Source organism: Macrosteles quadrilineatus, unplaced genomic scaffold, assembly GCF_028750875.1.
Source record: "Macrosteles quadrilineatus isolate MER2022 unplaced genomic scaffold, UCM_ALF_1.0 Scaffold_4__1_contigs__length_99947679, whole genome shotgun sequence".
Lineage (NCBI taxonomy): Eukaryota > Metazoa > Arthropoda > Insecta > Hemiptera > Cicadellidae > Macrosteles > Macrosteles quadrilineatus.
The window spans coordinates 32,654,404-32,676,459 of record NW_026542597.1 but is presented as its reverse complement, the minus strand read 5'-3'; the positions used below and the strand labels follow the sequence as shown (position 1 = coordinate 32,676,459).

The following is a 22,056-nucleotide window of genomic DNA, read 5'->3' as shown; positions in this document are numbered from 1 at the left end:
AGTATTACAGGAGTTATTTCAAAACGAATAACAGTCATATTTACAATGAGTTTAAAAGAGTCAACTCGAAGATTACCGGTGTGTAACTCAGACAATGTTTATCTTCGCTATTGATAAACCTAAAGATTCCGGCCGGTTTTCTCTTTCTCAAAATGCCTCGCTGTACAGGCAACACAGGTCATTGATAGAGGGCCGATTGAGAACGAAAAGTCGTTTTGGGGTAGTGTTAGGGCGCATTTGAACCTAATAGTTGAGATTGTCCAGGGTCATTTGCTGACTGTGATGAGTTAAGCCTATTACGCGCCACTGTTCTGTAGCTGCGGTCGTTATCACGATTACGCATCTTGGCTATGTTTCGTTGTCGTCGCGTCAGAGGCATTTAAAAGAAAAAAAAACAACAAATAAACAAATTATAGCTACACAAAACAACGATAAATACACAAATTTAAGATACAACCATACTAACACGATCCATCTTGGGGGTTATGTTTACACAAACTCAAATAGTAAATAAATGTACTCAATGCGTTTCATTGAGTTGAAAAATAAATAACAGCAATTAAATTATACAGCTGATCAAAATGTAAACAATTATGTTCTTCATAAGGATAACATTGGAACCTTCAAAGCCACTGGGGCAGAACCCAAGGGCCAGTTTGCAAATCTACGCGACACGCTCTTTCCAATGAAACGTCAATGGATAAAATCGGTTAAGAAATGGCGGAGGAGTTCAACCAACAAAGTTTCATGTTGCGTATTAATTATATAGATTGACATTTAACGTAAGAAAATTTTCTTGTTTGTATGTTACATCGGAACTATTAATTAAATTGGTTCACAAAAGTCATGTACTAAAAAGTAATAGTATATTGAATAAATGAGTGGATGCAAATAAATCAGAAATAGTTATGTCTATAAATAATTAAATACTGTTTTGTTTGTAGAATGAATATATTTTTCGTCATATTGCACCATTATTTGAACAAACTATGATACAAAACTAAAATAGTTTTCAGTTAATGAATCTCTCAAAATTATTTCTAACTCGTTTTCAATTTATTTTGCTAATGGAAACACGCAGCTGTTTAGTAAGTGATTCAATAGTATCGTCTACTAATACTAGCAGAGTACCCGTCCATCGTACGGGGTTGGCATATAAGTTTAAAATGCTTATTGCAGTTAGGTATGCGTTTGTAATGGGGGAGGAGAAAGTTTTATAAAATTTGCTTCTTTAAATTGACGGCATACTATGGTATTACACATCTACTATAGCCATAATGTTCTACCACTTCACCTAAAAAGTAATACAAATAAATTATTAAAAATTCTCAAAAAATCACAAATTATTCATGACATTAAAAACATAAAAATAACTGTAAACAATCCTACTCTGACAGTTCTTATTACATAAATGCAAAAATATAGTGCTGCACCCTGTTGGTAAATCGTATAACTTTAATGCTTTTTAATATCACAGAACCAACGTTTTTAGTTAAAACAGCTGACTAAATTCTATAATTCCCTTTAAATATGAATACTCATAAGGTTAACATAGGGAACTACAGAGCCACTAGGGCGGAGCCCGAAAGGAATTTTGAGATAAGAATATGCCTATATGTTAATCGGGAATGTGAGCTATCATGATGCCAAATTTCAGCCCAATCCGTCCAGTGGTTTATGCGTGATTGAACTTCAAACAAACAAATAAACAAACAAACACACAAACTTTCACATTTATAATATCAGTAAGATTATGACTGTGTAGTGTACAATACCAGGCTAATAAACTAGCGATATGTCAAAATATTTACAATAAGGAAACAATAAGCTACAAGCGATCAAACAATTGATACATATTTTCGATACATGCAATTGTTTACAATCGAAAGTACAACTAAGTTGACAACATCTGATTTTTACTCCCTAGGGTCTAAAACGATTTTTAATGGTACTTTAGACCCACAACGCATGCAATAAAATCAGCGGATTTGTTGCAGTATGACAAAAAAATATCCATATGTGTACCGATTACCTTATGACGTTATTTTGACATCCCCTGGATGCCTGATGACGACTTCATTAAGTCGAAACTAAACCAATTGTGTTTTTTCAACAATTTGGATTAGGCTACTTAGAAGCAGGTACGAGTATTTATACCGATTTATTTGTTCAATGTAATCTGGAGGCTAACATCAAAAATAAAAATCTTTACGTTATGACACCAAAATAAAAATCACCATGCCCACGATTTTGGTTTGTTTTTACTTCCGTCGAGTTATTAATTTCAAGCTGTCATTTAAAGAGTTATTAATCACAAAGCTGATTGAAATTAACCGATGTGAATTTTATAGGAGTAGGGTGAGTGCACCAGTGAATTTTTACCTTAAAATGTACTAAAAACTATTTATTAACGTTCCTGTAATGCTCATTATATGCAGAGTGTCCAGATTTTATGTGAGAATCTTGAACGGGTTATTTGGTGGAAAGAATGGGGATTAATAGAATTTAAAAAAGTTATATGTTATGCGGTGAATTCACTGTCGCAATTAGTTATCAGTTATATGAGATACATTTCAATCTTCCTTCGTACCGTGACCGGTTATTAGTAGGCCTACTTTAAAACATCTTAAATGTTTTTTCGCGTGTTATGTCCTTTGTGTATTTATTTATGTGTAGGCCTAATAGAAAAAATAAAAATTAAAAACTTGATTTTTCGTTTGTTAAAAGTACACATACACAACAGTTGTTAGTTTCGTTAAAAATAACATATTTGTATTGCCTTGGGTAACAATCAACTACATTTTATTTCATGAATGATTAATTCTAGGACTGGACTGAATGTCCAATTGGGCTATCAATACGTTATGATGCAATAAAACAAGCGTAGCCCTGTAACACAAGTCGACCCAAATTGTCCCAAAAGGTGTGGACTGTTTGTTTACACACTGTTTATTTATTTATTCCAACGGCAAGATCCCCAATTTACAATTTGGATACAAGATGACCGTGCGGTAACAACATGAATGTTAACAGACAACTAAATTAAATATAATGAAGAAAACTAAAAATAAACAGATTCTGACATTACTAGAGCAACATCGGTTGCTGTTGAGGAGCTTGAAGAGGAAGGACATATCTGCTACTCGTCTTCTGCATGCTAATGGCTGCAACTCGTAGGTTTCTGAGTCTACATCAATGGGGACTTCCGAGTAGTTGAACCTCTCTCGGCGTCCCAGGAACCTGATGGATCGTCTTTGGACTGAATCTAGCTTGTTTGGAAGCCCGAGTTGGTATAGAGTTGGTATTATTTTTTTACTCAAGTAGCTGACGGACAAGGGATTTGTACAAGATGGTAGCTCCTATGGAGTCCAGCCATTTACTGCCCGAATAACCAGGCCAAGGGTGCGACAGCCCCTGGCACATATGTAGCTGTTTTAACCAACTGTTTTTTTTTTACTGTATGCTGTTTTGACGATGTCAAAAATAAATAAAAGAAGCAGCGTTTCAACTGTAGGCCAAAACATTTGAAACATTATTATTTAAGGTCTGGTGTCAAGTAATAATTGAAAAAGAAAGTGGACCAGTATTTGTCCAGTTAAAGAAAAAAAAATACTTGCTGAATAAAAATGATTAATTTGTATTACGTAAAGGTCTATGTCAAACCACCAGAGAGTTTAACTTCCTTCGAAAGTTATTGTTAAAGTGCAGACTACTCAGTGTCCTGCACTGACATCTCAATCCAATTCCAAGTTGTTGAAGAGCAAGCAACTCCTTATCTATAAGAGAATAGGCTCGGTGTATGGGAGGCAAACAACCAAATCTATAATAAAATAAAATATAGCATATGATACAGCTAACCCCTTAGTTTAGGGGAGTGAGCTGGTCTAGAGGTTGGAGCGCGGGACTCCAGTTCCTGGGGCCCAGGGTTCAAATTCCGCCAAGTCACCAATGGATTTTATCTAAGTGATAATGCCGTAACCCCTAGATCTATCCTGAAGTAATGTGAAAAACAATTCCGGGCACGTGCCTAGCGTCCTACGGGAAAAACTGCTTAGTTCGAACAATTTCTAATTGTTTGAAATATAATGCGTGACTCAAAAGTCCCACCCCTGTTATTTTTTATTAGTTTAGATAAAATTATAATATTCAGGAAATTTTTATGTGATCAAAAAAGGAAGGTTTTGGTGTATGTAAATCATCACTCCCCACCCCCAAAAGAAATTTTCAAATGTGAACCATATAGAGTTATACATAATTGTAAAGGTCATAACAAAAGAAAAATAATAGTGCAAACTAGAGGTCTCTACGTCAATCCTAATAAAATTATTGCAATTTAAATGGAGACAAATACTTAGAATTTGTATGAAACGACATTATGCTAGCTATAATGACATAGGTACTTCTAGAAGGTGATAACGAACCTTTTTTTCAACAGGATATGTACCACCTCATTTTGATTTACGAGTAAGAGAGTTTTTAGACGAGGAGTTTTCCGAAAAGTTTATAAGTCGGTGAGGTTTTATAGAACGCCCGGCTCTTTTTTTCACTCGAACAATCATTATTTCTTCATTAATACTCACAGTAAAGTCCTACACAAAATCTTTGGTCCTACTAAATAAGGGCCAAAAAAAGAAGGGGGTATGGAGAATTAAACATAATCAGGAACTAAGGGACCTGTTCAAGGAGCTCGACATAATTGCAGAGGCTAAAAGCATGAGGCTTCGCTGGACGGGCCACATCATTAGAAGAGAGGAAACTAGCACATTATATCAAATGTGGACAAGTGATCCACTGCGGAGAAGACCACGAGGGGGACCGAGGAAACGCTGGACGGATGAAGTAAAGAAAGATATGACCAGGATGGAAGTCAATAAAGATACCGCAAGAGACAGGTCGACGTGAAGGAAGTGTGTTGGTGAGGCCAAGTACAACATAGGGTTCAAATAGCCATGGGAGTAAGTAAGTGCTGAAGCACAAATTCTAACTACTCACAGATTAATAATTCATAAGTAATTCAACATTTTACAACAAATTGGTTTCAAGCGAATTAAACTTTAATTTGTGCTTGGTTTTATTTCACTGGCAATGGAAAACTAATATTTTAAATTGTATACAGAAAAAAACTTTAATCCTTCTCGAGCAATATCCAACTTCGACTTTCATTTCAAAATCAAAAGTACTCCAATAACTTCTCAAACCTCTTTGACAAACTGCAAGATAAATCCGAACTTTTTCACAAAAACTTTAATAAAGCCGAGATACCAAATAAAACCCAGAGTTGGTGGCGGAAGATTTGTGTATTAAACTCGACATTGCTCTGGACTGTATCCGGGATGGTCAAAAGGACAGGAAAACCCATTTTGATTCTCAAAAGGCATATGACAGACTTTAATGAATAGCCGGTTGTTTGGGGGGTTTGTGTTGGCTTGGGGGGGGGGGGGTGCGTCGGCGCTAGGGGGACCTCGGCGTAGCGACGCTGTTGGACGCCTCAGTGTGTGCGAGGGAACGTACTTGCGAGTGTGTGTCCAGTGAACATTGATAAATACTTGTTGCTTTCTGCTCTCACGGATACATTCTTGAGCTCTGCTGGATAAGGTAGGATGTTCATTTTTGTTGAAGACTTGTGCTTAGAATCTTGACTTGGTTCTTATTCAAATTACGAAAGTAATATAGGAGGATGGTAGATTTTGATTGATTGTACTGTAAACACAAGAATATTGGGGTGGTTATTTTGGGGTTGGTTTTTCAAAATACAAGATGGTTTTCGAAATTAGTAGAAACAAACAATATATTTTACTGTTTTTTAATATTTTCTGTAACTTTTTTTATTGATTTAATTTATTGCAACATAACTCGATATTATTGAATACCGGTATAAACTACAATTAATTGTTCTAATTTATGCTTTAACTTGTAACACTGTTCAATTAATGAATATGTTCAATTCATTTTTGGTTGGAATACCATTTTACAATTCGATAACGTTTAGGAACAATTTCTCGGTAATCTTTACATGAAATTTACGTGTTCTATCTCACTAAAATATATTACGATGAGTACGCAATGTGTGACAATGAAGGCAATGTAGGTAAATATGAGTTTCAAAAAATGTAAAAATATCATTGTACCCTGAATAAGTACGGTTTTGGATTTAAATTTGATAAATACTTTTGTACTGTACGTTAAAATTTTATTTTTGACTAAAAACTATTGTTTATTTCAGTCACATATTTATCAAGATTCTCATAAACTCAACTAATAACATATATTACAGTTGTAATAGTAAAACAAGCGGCCTCTTTTAATTTGGAAACTCGTTTAACATTTTGAAGAGGGTTTTACCAAAACGGTCTAAAATAATGATTTACCAATAGTCAAATAACTCTTACATGAAAACGCACGATGACCAGTTCAGGATTCTAAAAAGAAACAACGCATTGCAGTTTCTCAATTTTTTAGAGCAAGAACAATACTTTTCTACACCACACCAAAATAAGCACATCGCAGTTTTAAAGATTCTTGATTGAAAACGCAGTTTTTACGAACAATTTATATTTCCAAACTTGTTCGTAAAGTGCTCTAACACTGGTGACAGGAAGAAGACTTTATTTCCCAAGGGTTTGCCGCGTTGGCGAATCGGTCGGTCACTAAACTCGATTTACAAACCATCGAGGAAATACGGTGTTAGACAAACCTGTCAGCTAGATAAGATATTTGACAAAACTGCCAATGTTATGGAGCATTAGACTAAAATCTTAGTGTGATAATCTATTTTCGAAACTATTGCCATTAATGCACGCTATTTTACGAACCGGTTGACGTGAAAAACTTCTTCGTTCTTTTAATGTTGTGAACTATTTGAATAAATACTTAAATAGTCAATTTTGTTACGTGTTTACCTACGTGAATAATCAGTAGACAAAACTTTAAACTTGAATATCAAACAAGGCACCTGATGCTATGGACTATTTGAGAAAACTAAAAGTATAAATTCAATCTTCAGGTTGTATTTTCACGCAAATTATTACAAAATACATCTTGATATCCAAACATAAAGCTATATAAAAAAACCTAAAAATAAGCATAACTTGATTTGATACAATACATTAAAATAAGAAAATAAGGTCCTTTTTCTTTTGATAATGAATTCTACGAAAAATCACTTTGATAGTTATATGATACGTTCAACGTTAAAATATATTTGACGAAACTTGGTGCTTACTTTTTTTTTTACAGAGACTACTAATATTATATGTCACTAAACTATCTGACTGTGTGACATAACATTTCACCTATCGACACTTATATTGTATTTAACTAGTCATACTTTACTGAAAAATTAAGGCGAACTATGTCAACGTCATACCCTTAACATTTTGAGCAGTTCTTCTTATGTCACGAACATTTCTCCTTCATTTATTTGAGTTTTGTTAATAGAAAACGTGACAGAATTGTTAATACTGAAAAACATTTTAAAGTTGCAATATTTTTTACTGAATGTCATATTATTAGCAGTTCAGAATGTAATTATTACTTTTTAACCCAAACAGAAATAAATTCTAATTTGCAAATTCAATGCTATTGACATAAAAAAACGTTATGTTGTTTTTACAAATAGAGCAGCCTCTATGACTACTGTACCCTTTTCTTAGATTATTTTTGTTGAATAGTTTACGAAACTGTCAACAATATTAGCAACTTCGAACTACAACCACCAGTTGACTGTGCGAGACTCAAATACATTTGACACAGTAAAAAGAGAGCTTTTGAAGCTGTAAAGTGGTGTCTATCAGCTGATATAGCTTTGAAGTCACCACTAAATTGCCCTTTGAGTTTCTGAGTGATTTGCATAACCTCTCCGAGTGTAATTGCTATTTATTTAGGTGAAAGCGTTTGTACAGCAAACATTTCCCTGAATACTTCCTGAATATTCCGTTTAACGTTAAGGTGATTATAAACATAGAACCTAATTATACCCTGAAACTTACTATATATATTAAATTTTTTTGTTTTGGGTTTTTAGCTGGCTTCTTTATTAGCATTATTGAGGTTGTGTAGGAAATACACCAATGAATTATGTATTCTAGTACTGATAGACAAATACTGTATACTGTACAGTTTATCAAGTCAATATTAATTTAATAGATGTTACAACGGCTTTTGATGTTAACAAAAAACAACATAAGTTACAATTGGAGACTCAACTCTACTTGACCCAATATTTGATCGTATGACTGATGGACATTGTCAGCAATTGTAACGTATTTTAATAAATATATATTGTCTTAAGAGTTTTTCTGTGTACATTTAAATGTGTAAAGTAGTGTTAGAATTTTTTTTACATAAGCAGGTTTTTGGGTAATTATGAAATAGGAATTTTATTGAACTCATTTCCAAAACTTAATTCATACATTTTTGGCCATCAAAGAGTTAAACTTGTTTTAAAAGGTTCAAAGATTTAATAATTTAACTTCAATATTCTAGAGAATTTAGTCCAATCAGAAGACACCTACCCCACATGTTTCTTGCAAATCATGTACAAACAGAATTTAAATGCTAACGGTGATTTTCTGATTGAGTTTACATTTTGAATTTGATAAATTTGATAGGAATAACAGTTTTTATTAATACTACTTTGATCTTAAAACGGTTCAAATTAAGTTATAAAAACTACACTAAATACATTGCAACAAACTATTTGTAGCTATACAGCCTGTAGTGATTGTGTTAAATTTGTCTTTTGTCTTCCTTACTTCAAAAACTGATACCTAATATAAATCAATAATGAAGTGTAGGACTCTTTACATAGTGTTTCATTCGTCGTCAATTGATGTCTATTGCTCAAATAAAAAGGCTTATTCACGAAAGAACCGGCTACAACAGTTTTAATTACGGATAATATTCTTCCGACGTTAATTGAAGAAGCCGAGGAAAGACGAGAAATTGCATAAAGATATAAAAGATCTTGTCAGGGAAGGAAGTCATTCAGCTTAATGACGGTGAGCGCTTACATTCAAGTGAACAGTCTTGGTGTGCAATTTGGTATAACTCCTCAGAATGAATTGTGCATGAAACTTAGAGGCAGCTCTACATTATAATATCGTCTGTTTATGTTATAAATGACTTTAAATAATATTTTTTTAAATAATTTTAATGCAAAATAGTAGTTGTGCAAGGTCTTATTATTATTTTAAGATGTGGTCGGTCTGGGGGTTCAAATCCAGCTTATTCGTTCTATTTAACAAAGATGAAAAATTGTATTACTACAGCTTTTTGGGTTCTATTTTTTAAAGTAGTTGGTTACGTAGTTAAGCATAAAAAAAATGTAATACAACTTACCGAACGAGTTTTTAGAGGATATATGTAGAAAACATGTACAAAATACACGTTAAGATTTGTACCAGGTACTTCTATTTTAACGAAACATTCACAATCGCATAATATATTTCATGGTAGTCTATCACTTTATAGTTGTCTTTAATTTATTGTAAACATGTTTTACATTTTTGGTCATAGATAGGTTTGTGTAAAATCTGCATTTTATGGTTGTATTTTGTGACATTTAGCTGGACCAGGATCCATATTTTTAGTGATCTATAAATAATATGACATTAATCACAATAAATAAATTGCCAGCTTCCATAAGTTGAATTTAGACGAATTGTCATAAGCATATCTTCCTTTAGAGATATACAGGGTGTTTGGTACTCAGTGTGAAAAATTTTTTTGGTGTAAGTACAAAGTAAATGCAGTATGATGATGCATATAAAATGTCCCAAGTCTAAAAATTAGCTTCCCAAAGAATTATTTTATGTTTTTCAAAAATAACTATGTTTTTAAACTTAATGCAGCTATTTCTCAATTACTGTAAATTGATTTGAGTAGACAATGTCATTTTCGTGTTCTACATTAAATTTTGAATAAGAATAATACAAAATGACAGAGGATCAGTTGTAAAAACTCCATCGTAAATAGATTCAAAGATAAAAATTAAGATGTCTGATAAAAATGCAAAAAACATTGGTCAATTGCATTTGTTCACACCCTGTATACAGGAAAGTGTCGGAATATGTTAAAAACTGCGCCATTTTATAAGCTTTCCAACCATATGCTTAATAAAATAATTCTTTGGGAAGCTAATTTTTAGACTTGGGACATTTTATATGCATCATCATACTGCATTTACTTTGTACTTACACCAAAAATTTTTTTTCACACTGAGTACCAAACACCCTGTATATCTTGCAGGTATTCAGTGTACTTTTTCAAGGGGAGTCGCTACTGAAACTAGTGATTTAAAAAAATCCATTTAAAAATTATCATAGCCTATATACTTTTTTAAGTTCATTTAGTCTTAGAAAAAGATTAACTGCTGTTGAAGTAAGAAAAAAAAATTACATACTTTTTGGAGTTTTTAAAGTTTTTTGGCGGATGAAACGGGGGTTTTTAAATCTCTTATAACTACTTAACTACTGAACCAATTTTATTGTTTGATATCTCATTTTAAAGAGCAAAGAAAGCAAAAACTTTCTGTGCATACTCATGTTATTTTCTCAATTAGTTTATAAGTTATGGCTTCAAAAATAAGTTTTAGAAAAATGTATAGGTAATAAATAAAAAAAAATTCATGTACTTTTATTTACCCAATTACAATATCCATGCACAGAAAGTTGATTTATAGTATAAACAATGTGTGGTAAAAATGTCATTCATATAGCTGTAATAGTTAAAAAGTTATTAGAACTTATAAAAAAAAATTAGGGTCGCGGAAAACAGCGGTTGAAGTTTATACTAGGCCTAGTTGATGCCCCAAAAGAGGTGTGCACGCTTCACTTAATTTTTTTTCACAGTGATAAAAATATATATTATACCAAATGTTATGTTTTTCTAAAACCTTACAATCCATAGAACAAGATAAAAAATAATAAAAAAAACATGTTTTTTACAAAATTGGTAATTTTTCAGTAGCGATTCGATTATTTAAACAATGACGCTGGTCTTTCTTTTTAATGCTTAGCATTAAAAAAAATAATATTGTGGGGTGAAGAAGAGGCTGTGCATTCTTTTTCTTTTACCAAAGACAATCAATACAATCAATAATATTGATAAATTGTTTGCAACATTAGAAATGTGCATCGAAGAGTCAAGTACCCGTATCATAGAACACAAAAGTTATTCTTTTGTTAAAATTGTCCCTTTTACAACATCACTATTTTTTGGAAAAAAAAGTAGTTACCCAAAAGTATGATAACAATTACAATTATGTTTTTACACAAATACAACACAAATCGTTGTTTAATAACTTTGAGAGGAGGTGAGTTAAAATAAATAAATTTGTAAATATTTATTTAATTATAACATAAACTAACTTTTTTGGTTGGAGTCTTGAGCAAAATAATACAATACTTTTTTCTAGACAGTATAGTAATGTATTTGAATACAAAACCTATGTTAAAAATAGGTATGAAAGTGGGAAATATAATCAATATTGTATTGGATTTATCCATCACATTAGTTACGCTAAATTTAAAAATACCATTTATAAAAAAAATATTTAACATTATATTGTCTTTGTCTACTATGTCAATAAAAATATAATTAATATAATTACTAAACATTTACCTAACCTAGCAATGTAAACTATATGTTATTTTCCGATAAACTAAGCATAGCTTATTTGACTTGCTTCATCACACGAACATATTTTAACAAGAATAACAAAGTTACGCAGAATATGAAACAAAACTGTAAACGACAAAATAATTGCGAAAGTGTTTGAAATTTGAAGAGACCTCAGGGCTCAAAGCCCATTAGTGTTGGTGTGCAGAGCTCCATGATTCAGTTTACTCGTCCTCTCACATAAAGTAATTATATGGTAGACTGATTAAGTAGGTTTAGGGAAAAAATTTAGATGCCGCTAATGATAATGTAATTAAATATTGAACAGCTTTATAAATACACTAGTGGACCCATACCCTACTAGCACAAATATATATTAAATACATATCAATAAATATATTTAAAATCTATTTTATATATCTCAAGTGTGTATTAATGTCAATTTTATATAATATTTAAAATATATTATATATATATATATATAAAATATGTTTTTGAATCTATTAAATATTAAAAAATATGTTCCAATAATATATTTTAGTGAATAATATTTAAATAAAAAATGTATTTAATATCTCTTCCAAACATCCCATGAGGCCTAAACATAAAATAATGAAGATTTAGTATGAAAAACACAATTATCAGTTATGTAAATTGATTAAATAGGTAGTTCATAAAAACAAATTTTGAAAAAAATTACTGGATAAAATTTTTTTGGCCCGGGTGGGTCTCGAACCTGGGTCCTTCGACTTGTGAGCCTCTTACCTTACCTCTGAGCTACTTGTGACTGTTGCTAACATTTGTTTTCAAATGGTGAAAGAGCGGCCGTCAGTTGCAATGGTTGCAATACTTGAAAATTTTTTGATACTACAGTATATTATGATTCTGTTAATCTGTTTTTCCGTAATTCGTTTCTTAAACGGTCAACAGTCGCTAGCACCCTATTCTAGCCAATCATTAGAGATTTCTATGATCACATTCATTGTCACATATTGCAATTTAAAAATTAAAACCCATCAACACTTTTTTTCGTTTGACCCAAATGTAGCTGCCGAACATGTATACTGCCTCTTAACCATATGCGTAATTTTTTCTTTACGTGCATGATAGAGTGACACCATTCAGAGTACGTATTATTATTAACTTAATTTTAACGCTTTCATAATAGCAATTATCATATAAAAAATGCATGTATAAATTGATAGACACTATAAAAAAACAAAAAAATGCAAATTATTTGTTTGCTAATTATAAAAGATTATAGGCTATAGCCTATATTCTACAAATATATTATCATTTTATTAATAAAAATAAATGACGTGTTTCAAAATATATTTATAAATACTTTAAATATATAATATAGTTTCAAAAATATTTTATATATATATTTAAAATATTCTCAACACATAATTTTTTTTAATATTTAATAGGAAAAATATACATATAAAATATTTATATTATAGATTCTATACTTATTTGATCAATATATATTATGAATCTATTTTATATATTCAAAACTTATATTTGATTTATATTTTGCATTGCTTTTTGGTAATATTTTAAATATATATTTGAATATATCAAACTGTTATTAAAGATATATTATTTATATATTTTATTCGAGGTTCTATCAAATACAACTTTAAATATATAAAATATTTATAAAATACATATTTGTGCTACTAGGGTACTGCACCGAAGCTTTGAAATAAATATCATATCCGAGAAATAATAAAATTTTTGATTTTTGATTGAGTAATACAGTGTCTTGAACTTAAAAAAATTGATTCAAACGATCTGTAGCTCAAATCAAAGCTTATGATCTACTCATTATTTTGAGTCTAAAACATATAAAAAGCCACAATTCCTCGGGCTATTGATTTTTAATCTTAAAAAACCTCATAAAATAATTTTTATGTTTGTTGTTCACCTTGCGTTTGCTTGAAACTAGTCCGACTTGAATAACTAATAGCTTAAATGAAAGCCGGTATTTCACTGAAGGTTCTTACACCAAAATATGTAGGATTATAATTGTAACTGGTGAAATACATCTTTAATTGAAGTAAGGATTTGAAAATAAATCAAATTTATGTTTTTCGGTCAAGTAATATAGTAGGTAAATATATTCTGATGCTTGATGTGAAATTTGTGCATGTATACATTCAATTTGAGACCTCAATCATGAAAATTGGTCGGTAGAAGAGCCATATGAACTCGGAAAAGTGCAATCTAATTTTAACTCCCATAAGAAATTCACGGGGAGCAAATTTCGTTTACGTATAAGCCGAGTGGAACTGTAGATAAATATATGCCAATGCTTTATTTGAAATCGGTGCGTGTATTCCTTCAATTTGAGACCTCAATCATGAAAATCTGTAGGTTAGAAGAGCAAAACTAACCCGGAAAAGAAAACCCAAATATTTTAAATATATAACATGTTTAAAATGAAAAACTTTTGAAGTACCGATGTAACTTTTGTATTTAAAAATAAATTCGACATGGTTTCAATTACATCGTTGTTTAATATTTTATAATTACACAGTGAATAAATAAGTTAAACCCTCTATTTACTTCCTAAATTTAATTACCATTTTTTTTAAATCCACTGCGATTTGATTTGCGTATTATTATTTATTTTTATTTTAAAGCTAATGATTTTTTCAGTATTTTTCATCAATTGTGTATTATCTATAATATTAAAACGAAACTGGGTTTTTTTATTTCACGATTCTGAATCAACCACTTGACGGATTTTCATGATTTTTGTGTTGAAAGAAAGATAATTTTGAGAACTAGGGAATGTCGAAGCCATAATTTTAGTTTAGGGTTTCAGTTTTTTAGAAATTAAGTTTTAATTTTTAAAAAGTCTAGCAGCCGACGCTAGCAATTTAAAGTATTTTCAATGGTGGTTTAACTAACAGCTGGTTTATAACTGTCATTGAAATTTTTATGTTACGAGTTGTTTGTTTACAAAAATATTGTTCGTTAGTGTTTGCCTACATACTATTTCACTTTAAAATGTAGATAGTTTACCCCTACCGTGAAGGATCTCCGTTATCAGGAAATGTGTTATTTTGAACTAAACATCTCAAACACTTGCGTTTACTCAAGTTTTGTCGTAAATGCAATCTGTGTAAGTATTTAGTTTATGCATTGCAAATTTCAACTCATATTTGGGAAACATCTTTTCAGCAGTTTATTGCTTAATTATTTAAGTAAGTGGTTTACGTGTTGATACCTACTTCTTTTTCTGTATGTTTGAATGTGAGTACGTCGGCATACTAAAATGGTGGTTAGTAATGAAAGCGTCAATCGGTGTAGTAGGTCTCTATAAAACTGCCAAATAAACTGCAGGGTGCAGCAGAAACCAAAGTCGACTCATACCATACCAACTATCCCCGTAGTACTGATGATTCAGAAACTTGGGCACTGACCAAAGAACCGAAAAACCTTAATGCTGAGTTATATAATAAAGTACAGAGAAAATATACAGACCAGTTCAAGAAAACGGCCTGGAGGTCGAAATAAAAAAGATCAGAGAGCTAAGAGAAATGTGTTAACACCCAAATATAGGGATGCTTTCCAGAAGTAGGTAAAGCTTGGATGGACAGGCTGTGCATAAACTTTTAAAAAGTATATTCCAAGGAGTACCACACGATAGACAGGAATATCAAGTTATGAAATGCATCCTCAGACTGGGATCTAAATTTTGAAGAGGCAGGTGATAGAAGAGAATCCTCATAAAGGTTTCAGTGGTCACGGAGGTAAGATAAGGTACGGTAAGTACATAAGTAGTACAGTATGCAATAAATTGGAGGTAGCATGTAGCTACTCTACTCAAAACCAGTGTGAATCGGTCGCCAATCTCACTTATAGATTTTTTCAAATCGACACAAATGCTGTTTTATGGTAAAATTATCGGATTTAAAATGCATATCGCCATATTTTAGGTCTCTATTCGGATGGAATAAATAGGTTGTCACGTTACTTTTGTTTATAAGGTGATCTTCCCCATTAAAATTGCCAGAATTTGTGTCTATTATGCGTGTAAACTAGATGTTCTGAATTATTCCGTTTTAGTTGACAACTCGATTCCCGTACGTAGGACGGGCCACCAGCTCGTTTAAACATAAAATATTTATATAAACTTAAATTACAGCTTAAAGTAATAAAATTAACTTTGATAAAATACAGGGTGTTTCTGGATAAATTTTAAGTTTTTGACGCTTTGTGATGTTTTTACGTAAAGCTATCAGTTATAAATAAAAACAAACAAACAATAAGCTTGTTTACATTTATTTCTAAGTGGCTAATCATCACTGTATGATTAATTTCAATATAATCGATCTAGTGACAACGATCACATGCCCTGGGTCCATTGTAATTTTTAGCCTCAAGGGTTTAAAAAGTATCTTATGTTTTTCCACTATTGTAACTTCCTGAATTAAGAGTTATTGTTAAATAGCTGTTTCAACAGTTATTTAAGATACATTTACCAAAGTATAGGACGTCCACTCATCGGTTTGAATTGTGGTGTATGATATTGGGTTACAATTTGACAATTGGACAGAACTAGTTGACATTTTCCTTTATTTATAGGCCATTAACAATTATCTATATAATTAATACGCTACATGAAACTTTGTCGGTTGAACTCCTCCGCCATTTCTTAACCGATTTTATCCATTGACGTCTCATTGGAAAGAGCGTGTCCCGTAGATTTGCAAACTGACCTTACATTTTTTTAAAGTCCCTTGGGCTCTGCCCCAGTGGCTTTTAAAGTTCCCATGTTATCCTTATGAAGAAAATAATTGTTTACATTTTGATCAGCTGTATAATTTAATTGTTGTTATTTATTTTTCAATTCAATGAAACGCATTGGGTACATTTACTGATTTTGTTGAAATTAAATATTTACTATTTTAATTTACATTCGTACATCTTACAATGTAAACAATCCAGAAAGCCTGGACAATTTGATATATTTTACCAAATAAGAAAAATGAAAAGACATAGTACTGTATTTCTTGAGAAATCATTGAAACAACCGATTTGTTAACCGTGGAAACATAGCAAAGTCATAGAACACCACCAATTAGAAGAAGTAGAGATTAAACAAAATTACTATCTTTATCAACCTACATTATGAAGAACATCTACAGCTACAATATAAAGATTCCCACAAACAATGAACAAGGATGTTAGCCGAAGTGCTACTATTTTGTAGGAAACATAGACTTAACTTTATGATGATTGGCAAAGGAAACCTCTCTAAGTCTGAATTAAACTGGTACGGCAAGGACATTAATCATTAAATATATGTTTTAATAAAGGTCAAGTGATTTTTAAAGAATGTGACTACATCCAAGAAACCTCAATAACACTTTCATTGAAGGATTCGCATTATTACCATTTAAGGGAAACAAAAAACCATTTGAACTACATTAGGTCTTTCAATTCTGCATTTTTTAGGTAAATATAATTTGCGATATGACAGTAACTAGCCAAATGAATGCCAATTTATGCAAATTAAATTGCGACAGAGAGGTTATGCAGAAAATCAGGTAGTTCTTAGTCATGTAAATAATATGTTATCGCTATTATGAATTGACTGAAATTTGTAAACGTACTGGCGACAATGGGTGGTACCATGCAGACTACATTATCATTGACAAAGATCAACATGGACAACCAAATACGGCTATAAGTGGGAAACGTTTAAAAAACCAGATCAGCTTTTAAAAAAATGATGAAATATTTACAAGAAATGCTGATTATATGGAACTGTTACGTACGTAATCTATCAGTTGAGTCTTTTAAACTCATCGGAAATTATGATGACTATTATTTGTTTTTAAATATCTACTTTACTTCTCTGCAATTGCTCGATTTCGAGCAACGTGTACACTAGTTATAAATTTAATTTGAAATCAATTACAACGCGATTAGTCTTAGATCCGTTTCAGTCACCATGTATTGCATTACATTGCTGATTTATTTAACAAATATTAATACAACATGGCTGTAAGGCCGGTTTAAGTTAATTGAAAAATAATTAAAAACTGCAAATGAAAAGAGTCAATCAGTGAGAACTCGTATTTAAATGAAAAACGATTCCAGAACTAATTAGAAAATTAATTGCAAATAAAACCAATACAATCAATAAGTATTTATGTTTGTGGCATCGCTTTGGGAATTCTTTTATGATTATCATAATGTTCCCTTCATTTGAGAACAATAACACAATAATCGATTTTGATGTAGCCACAGGGATGGAACTGCTGTTTAATTATAGTTCGATTAGTTTACCCACATAGAGTAATTACTATTGTCGTTGTGTATTCGTGCAGTTTCAACACCTCAATGGGACAAAAACTTGCGTATACTCTAATAACTTTTATAGGTTGGAAATCTGGGGGGATGAACTAACTTTTCTTTGTTGTTATTTACATTGTCTCTTATAAAGAATGCACTGGAATTATCTATAGCCAAAAATAATATTAACTATTAAGACTTTTATTAAAGATCATTGAACAAATTAATGTTGCTGAGGGAAAGCATCTTAAAAGTAAAAGTTTTAAGTGTTTGTAATTCTATGTATGCATGTAAAGGTTTTTTTTAACTGGCAGAAGTAGAATACTGACATGGCACGCAACGCTATTCTCACTACCATAATACAGCGCTGTACCTTACCGCGCAAATAACAACAAAATGTTACTGAGGCTTTTTCTTTTGTAAAAAAAGTTGGTTTTTAAAATACCTATTTAGAAATATATTCAATTAATATATTAGTGATTACTACTATTCCTAGTGACAAGCACAATAAGCAGGAGTGTGATTGGAAATGGGGAATAGATTATGTTCAAATCCAAATAACAAACATTGTTAAGAGTTTAAAATGTTTGCAATAAACTTTGTAATTAGCTGGGAATTAGCTTAGAAATATACCAACTTAATGAAGCTTGTTAAGCGAATGGAATTTCTAACTCGACGATGATAAATTGGATAAGAACTCATAAAGTATTCCATAAGTTAAGCAAATATTGAGAAGTTAAACTTTACTTTTTAGCTTTAATTCAGAGGCAGACTCAAGACTTCATATTTTCCAAAAGTTTAATGTTGCAGTTTTTACAGTTTCTTTTTGGAATTTATTTATTTTATCAGGTAATTTTACGACCATATTTCCATTTACGATCATGAAACAATAGCAGATAGTAACATTTATTGTTACTATCAAATCAAGTGTACTTATTTTATACTCTAACTTTAGTCTAGTTTCTGGATTGGTTCTGATTTATTGGAACAGCATAAAAAAAAAAAAAACTGTTTTAAATCTAGGTAGATTTCTCAGCAATCAAACGTTAATACTTTATGCGTTATTGACATTTCAACGAATTCGGATGAGAAGTGCCACGCCCTGGTCCAGTGTTTGTGGCCCTTAGAAAAAAAGGAGGAGGGGTAATAATTGTTTTACCTTATTAACATGACATTATTCGAATAAATTTTGGAATTTTATAATAAGTAATATAATTAGCAGATTTTGATGGTAAAAAAAAAAAAACACCGAATGCTTGTATAATATGCTGTTTTTACAAGACTTACAAGCTCTAGAGGCCTATATTTTCACAAACTAAATTACAAAATATAATTGTTTTTTATGAGTTTAGTGCAAGTTGAAAAAATTGAGGATAAGCAGTATCGTTACCAACAACGAAGCTATACAAGTGGATTTTATAATGTACATTCCTGGGTCAGCTTGAAAATGTTAGCTCGCCGAAACATTGACGAAACGTTGACGAAAGTTAAAATTTGGAACTGACAACAAATAATATAAAACAAATATTATTCAAAAGCAGTATACCTAAAATAAATGTTTTTTGAGGTATTTTTTGTGTAAAACTCCTTTTATAGAACATTGCTTGAGATTCGTTACAACTCCAAAAATCACAACATTAATTATAATAATTGAAATTTACATTATTATTTTATAAGAAGGGTGTGGAAATATTAAGAATTAAAGAATATGTGGACTTTTATCACAAACATATCGAGTTCTTACTTAAGTAATTCTATGGACAATAAAATTGATAGCTTAGTAAGCCATGTCGAGATTATTGTCGTAGACCAAGACAAATGTATGCCTAAGCCTGAGGGATAATGCTTGAAAGCTGCTTTGCAGTTACAGTGGCTTCTTGCTCTGCAATAGAAGCTTCTGTTTGTGATACATTCACCAGACAGTTAAAGTTTATTTATTTCACCTACAAGCAATCAACCAGTTAATATTTAAGACAAAGTCACCTCACTACAGCACACAGACTTGTTTATAATATAACACTATCAATTTCAGTGCCTTGTATTTTCAGTTGTTTTAATTAGCTCGTAGCTTTCAGTGAAAGGTGTCGTTCAAAACAGAGAGAGTTCCTTTCGTCTAAGTGACTCGTGTTTTATAAACAAGTGGATCTACAGGCAGGACCTTTGCATAACTACTATATTTTAACGAAAAAAAGATAAAAAACTGTATACAGGAATCTTTTTTGAGCCGTTAGGTCGAACTAGCAGACAACTATGACTTTGCTTGAATCTACGAATGAATATCGTCTCTAGTGCTACTTGGTGGTCTCATTTTAGCGAATTTCCCATATAGGGAATAAGCTATTACCGTAGTACTCACGGTAAGACCTGGACCCGGGACCGATTTTTTTTTTTCGTTTTGAGGTCCCTAGAGGTCAAAAACACCATCCGTTCAAATTCATATATATATATATATATATATATATATATATATATATATATATGTCCGTTAGCGCGATAACTCGAGCAAAAATGATCCGATTTTGATGAAATTTGGTACAAACGTGTAAACCTACGTTTATTCAAACGAGTTCGCGAACCAGCATGATCGGACCATGGGAACGGGGGTTTATGGGGGCTTTTATGGGGAAAAAATGGGTTTTTCCCATTTTTGACCCAAAAAACATAAAATTTTGCAATTTCTTTTGAAACTATTTTGTAGAGCTTAAAAAAACAAATAATTTAGTACATTGAAGCGTTAGAATGCGCCTAATGGTTACGTAGAAAATTCCAAAAAATTGTAAATTTAAAATTCCCATGTTATTCTTATGGAGAATAAGTAAACTGTTGTAGTTTGCTTGTTTATAAACATATTTTGCCCAAATTTGGAAAATGTTTTTATTTCTTACTAACTATTAACATTTTACATAAAAAAACACTTTTACCCTCCCTGTTGCAGCAAACCTAAGTATGTTTTAAACTGATTCTATTTAAATAGGGAATAAATGTGATAATTTTAAGGAGACATTTTAGTGTAAATCCATTCAGGGAAATGGAAATTCGCTTAGTCTGCAGGTTTGCTGCGGCGGGGGTATTGTACAATTGCAACTATTAAATATTTTTATGTACAATAGTTTCTTTTTAAGAGTAGAAACCGTGCTTAAGAGTATAAATAAGCTGTAAACGGTAATTATTAAACAAGCCAAAAACGGTTGAACTCTGCAATATTTCTGTAAAACAATGGTTTAAGAGATTTTACCATGATACTTTGTACAAATCGTGTAGGCTAGTGAACTTACGTTCTACTTATACCCTAAATTTAATAACAAAAACCTGGAAATAGATTTAGGTTTCTCGTATAACACTTTGAATATACAATCATGTGCCAAGCCTGAACGGTAGGAAATAGTTATTTGACTCTAGTCACTAAAATAGACCCTGGAAGATCTACTGACCCTTTGGCAAGGAGTATTGATAACATGACTGACAAACAAGATAATAATAAAGAAACAATGTAATAGGTAGTAATAACCTTATAGATGTTAAAGTTATCCATAAGCATACACGGCTCAAAAATCTTTAAATGAGCTTGTTAAACAAAAACAAAACTTTTAGAAGAGGGTTATACCAATACCTATTTATAGGTTTACTACTGACTTAGATTTATAACATAGTAACACTTTTTGTATTAAAATTACTCTTATATTGCTTTTTCTCAAAAAAGTAGTTTTTTTTAATAAATGGTTAAAAGATATTTCCCTGAAACTTAAAACTTTCAAAGAAATGACACAAAGATATAAAAGATCTTGTCGGGAGAAGTCATTCAGCTTAATGATGCTTAGACTAAACGAATTTTCTTTCCATGCGTTTTCATTAAACTTTCAAAGAGTAAGACTTTGTTACTTGCATTATTTATTTTAACGAAATTATAACGATGTTGTAATGTTTTATCAAGTAATCGGAGCGTTTATTATTAGTCGCAGTGCTAGTACCTTTGTACTAAGCTGGTATGCAAATTTCAAATTGTTTTAATATATTTATTAATTGTCAATTTAAAAATTATACTATGTTCATTCCAAATCCTAAGAAACCTATGTTTCACTTGATTCAGGAAGTTTAGTTTAGTAGATCTAGGGCAATGTAAAC

General features: G+C 31.3%; 1 protein-coding gene across 2 annotated transcripts in view; it reads left to right on the top strand.

The window, feature by feature from the left end:
- The first annotated feature begins 5,498 nt into the window (after positions 1 to 5,498).
- LOC128993579 (KH domain-containing, RNA-binding, signal transduction-associated protein 2-like) overlaps positions 5,499 to 22,056 on the top strand; it is a 251,622-nt gene continuing 235,064 nt past the window's right edge. For both annotated transcript variants that reach the window (XM_054417559.1, XM_054417556.1), the window contains exon 1: positions 5,499 to 5,595. The gene's annotated coding sequence lies outside the window, so the exon portion shown is untranslated. The remainder of the gene's footprint in view (positions 5,596 to 22,056) is intronic.